This window comes from Natator depressus, chromosome 3, assembly GCF_965152275.1.
Source record: "Natator depressus isolate rNatDep1 chromosome 3, rNatDep2.hap1, whole genome shotgun sequence".
Lineage (NCBI taxonomy): Eukaryota > Metazoa > Chordata > Testudines > Cheloniidae > Natator > Natator depressus.
Genome location: NC_134236.1, coordinates 191,271,951 through 191,275,803, shown reverse-complemented (window position 1 = coordinate 191,275,803; position 3,853 = coordinate 191,271,951). Strand labels below are relative to the sequence as shown.

At 57.7% G+C, this 3,853-nt stretch overlaps 1 long non-coding RNA gene across 1 annotated transcript; it reads left to right on the top strand.

The window, feature by feature from the left end:
- Positions 1 to 2,684: 2,684 nt before the first annotated feature.
- Positions 2,685 to 3,587, top strand: LOC141984221 (uncharacterized). The gene is made up of 3 exons (XR_012638690.1): positions 2,685 to 2,719; positions 3,142 to 3,247; positions 3,459 to 3,587. It is a non-coding gene; the product is annotated as an uncharacterized LOC141984221 (long non-coding RNA).
- Positions 3,588 to 3,853: the final 266 nt, after the last annotated feature.

Below are 3,853 nucleotides of genomic sequence, written 5' to 3'. Positions count from 1 at the left end.
CTGCACCCCCGGCGGCTGGCTGAGTTACTCCGTCCCTTGGCAATAAGACAGATTCTTGTTTTCACAGCCAGTCGATCGCCCAGTGTCATCACCCTGCCTGGTGGCTCGGCAGGGTAATTCCTCAGGTCACCACCCTTTCCAGCCTGCCTTGAGCTTGGAGAATGAGGAGGAGGGCGAGCGAAAGCTGGCCACCCTGAACATCCGCCATCCATCTCTCCATCACCTAGAGCAAGTGAGTGGCATTAGGGTTCCTCTGTGGCGTCCCCTGTCTGTCTGGGGAGAGGCAGAAAGAGGGGAGAGAATCTCTCCCAAAGGAGATGGGATTTGCGAACCGATCCCAGGAGTCCTTCGCTCTCAGTCCAGGGAGGGGCTTCTCCAGAGCTGTCTCCAGTGTGTTTGGAAAGATCCCAGCAATGGGGCTCCCAGCCCTTCCCTTGTGGGAGACTGTTCCCCAGGCTGAGAGTCTCTGAGTTGGGCCAGACCCTGTGACCTTCTGAGTATGGAAATCAGTGGGAAACAAGGGGACCAAGGGCTTGTTATGCCTAGGAACTTTGACATGGAAAATGGTTTCCCAGGAGAAGTCTGGACTCCTGGATTCTGTTCCTTCTGTAGACCGGGCAGGGAGTGTGGCCTGGGATGGCAGGAGGGAGCTGCTCATCCAAAGTGACAGGTGGTCTTTGTGACTGACTGCAGTGCTGGAAAAGGAGGAGACTCCCCTTGAGGGTATTGCAGCACCAGGAATGACGAGGGGGAACGTTGGGAGCAGATGATGCACTGAACTGCTGGCAGTGTATGTAGATTGCACTCCCTGCACCCCTGTGTGGGGAGGAGGAGCTGCTCTGACAGGGACAGGGATGGGGAGGGACCAAAAAGGCCGGTTAGTGAGAGGCTGCTTTGGGCCCAGACTCACGGCTGCTCCTTGCTCGGTTCCATTCTGGCCAGGCTCCTGAGGATGTTGAGGAAGAAGGCTCTGCAGGTGGCCCCAGAGCCTGAGGGAAGCAGGCGCCGAGGTGGGAGAGGCACCAGGGAGGCTGAAATGGAGCTGTGCCATGATGCGGCTGGGCAGGCAGGACTCAGCCCAGGACGGGAGCCGACAGGGTGGCTCTGGGGCTTGTTGTGTGGGAAGAAGAGGCCCCATGAGTACAGCCCTGATTCTCAGCAGGAGGCATCGCCCTGCCCGGTCACTGAGGACCTTCTAGCCTGCCGAAGGCAGGAGGTGGAGGAACCCTGTAGAAGTACCAGCAGCTCGGCCCGCTCCCCATGGGACAGCAGCAGCGCCGGGGACTGAGGCAGCAGCGAGCCCGAGGTGTCCTGCTGCTTTGTTCCAGGTGAGGAGCCAGGCTGGGCTCAGGGAGGGGTGAGGACGGGGCTGTGAAGACCCTGGGCCCAGGCACTCGACCAGTGCTGTGGGGGCAGATCCCCAGCCCAGGTGTGTGGCCTGAGCCACATGAACCCCACTGATACTAGATGCTGCCACTTTGGTCCTTGATGCTCCAGGTGGGGGCGGGTGAGGCACCACGCAGGGAGTCCAGGACACTGTGCGGGAGGGAGGGTCTCTGTGTATGGGCTCCTGAAGGAGTTGGGGGCTGAAGGCATCACTCTGAGGTGTGAGTGTGGGGCCTGATCTGCGCCGAGTCCTGGAGGTGGGAATGGGACACATTGCCCCACCATGTCCCTGTCCTTTCCCCGCGTGGCAGCAGGAGTCACCCTGTCTCCTTGTCTCCCTGGTGCAGGGACCGCCAGGGACTCAGAGGATGAGGAGGAGGAATGCAGATGGCCGAGGAGAAGGTGGCCGTGGACATGGGAATGAGGAGGCCACTCTCAAGAACATCTGAGAGCAGCTCCAAGGCCGAGAAAAGGTAGAAAGCTTCCGCAGCTCTGCTGGGACTGAGATTGTCCTTCCCCTTCCCAGCACCCTGACCCCCTGCAGAGGGTCTTGTCTCTGATGATCCACCAGCCGTAAGAGGGTCTTTTCTCCACCATCATCTGGGACACCCAGGATGGTGGTGTTTGTCACACACTAGCCGGGGTCTCCTCCCCCAACAGGCACTGTCCCAGTTCCTGACCCTGTTTGTGTAGGAGTCGTGTGTGATTTGGACTACCCCCCATTCAGGCCTGAGTCCTGCAGCTGGTGTGGGTGGGGCAGGGAGGTCCCTGGCTCACTGGCTCTCTCTCCCCTAACCCCACTCCTGGTGGGTGCAGGAGGAGGCCCAGCAGCTCATGTTCCTGCATGCCATCCACCCTGCGTGTCTCGCTGCAAAGCAGAGAGAGCAGGACACATTGGAGCCGCACTGCTGCAGGACGGCTGTTTTAGAGATTATTGTGGTGAGTGAGACACAGCGCCCAGCCGCTGGAGGGAGGAAAGCGATATGGGAGGGGCAGGGGTCTCCCCGGGCTAATGGATGGGCGATGGCTGGTGCTGGAGGGGCAGCTGAGGGCAGGGATTGCTGGGGCTTAAGATTGGGGAGAGGAGATGGGAGAAATTCTGAGATTGGTCATTACTGCATAGGAATCGGAGGAGCGGGTGGCAGGTGGGAGGATCCTGCGGGCTTGTGGGGTGCTGGCTGTGTCATCTCCTCACTGAGAAGCGTCAGTCAGGCCCAAATCTCATGCTCCTTTGTCTCTTTTGGGTCTCACAGGAGCTCATTGAGGAGCTGCCTGATATCTCTCCACCCAGCGCCATCCTTGCTAACTCCCTGATTGCTGTGGGCAACCTCAGGTACCGAGACCCTCCCGCCTGGTTCCCCTAATCCTGGTGCTGCTGAGGCCCCCGGTTAAGAGTCACTGCCCCTCCCACTCCCCGGTCACCTCCCAAGGGTGACTCCTGTGGCAGAGGTGCTGGGAAGGTTCACACTCTCCTGGCTGGGCCATTCTTTTCCCTCCAGTAACTTTGCAATGGCTTTGGGGAGAGGCTCACTCCCAGGATCAGATACAGGAGGGGGCAGCAGGGTCCAGGGAACAGGCTCTATTCCTACCTGTCACTGTCTGTCTGGGAAACCTTGGCCTTGTCATTCCCTGGCTTGGTGCCTCAGTTTCCATTCTCGCCAGCCTGTGCCTATTTCCCTGAAGTTTCACGTCCGGGTTGGTGCCAGTGTCACCTCCGCACTGCCCAGTCTAATACCAGCTCCTCTCTCTTTCCAGCACCATGACAGCTGCCCTGGAGCCAGAGCTAGAGACCCACCTCCTTCGAGCTGCCCTGCATGCCGTCTTCACCTTGGGCATGGAGAAGGACACCACCCAAGTCCAGGTAGATCATGCTTAAGTCATGGAGTGAAGAGCCTGCTGTCATCCTGCCATGGATCCTGGCTAATTGCCTGCAATGGGATGTGAATGAGAGAAGCCAGGATATGTGTTTTGGGGGTCTCATCAGGGCATCCCAGAGACCCCTCTTCCCATCCTGTGACAGGTGTAGCCCCAGTTTCCCTAGCTCTGACCCATGGCTCTCCCTTGCTTTGCAGGATCTACATAGGGTCTTGCGCAGGGCCAGGGGAACATCAAGAGATCCCTGTGGTTTGCTTCAGCAAGTCTCCTTCTCGAGGTCTTTCTTTGAGGACTGAGAGAATATTAAAGATGACGTACGTGAGGACGAGGAGGAACCTCTTTGGAGTTTTCACCTTTCCTTTTACTGATTTTACGAGAAAACAGACATCCCTATTGAGAAGGTAAGAGCCTCTCAGAGGTTTCGAACCTGTTCCATTTGATCCATCTGGTGCCAGCTGAAATCTAGGCATGGAAAACACTAGTTTAAGGTGGCAGAATATTTCTTTATTCAGGTCATTCAATGTATGAAATTCAAGATGCGATGGTTAGTCTGAAAGTCTGGGCTCTTGGATCCTATTCCCAACTCTGCCAC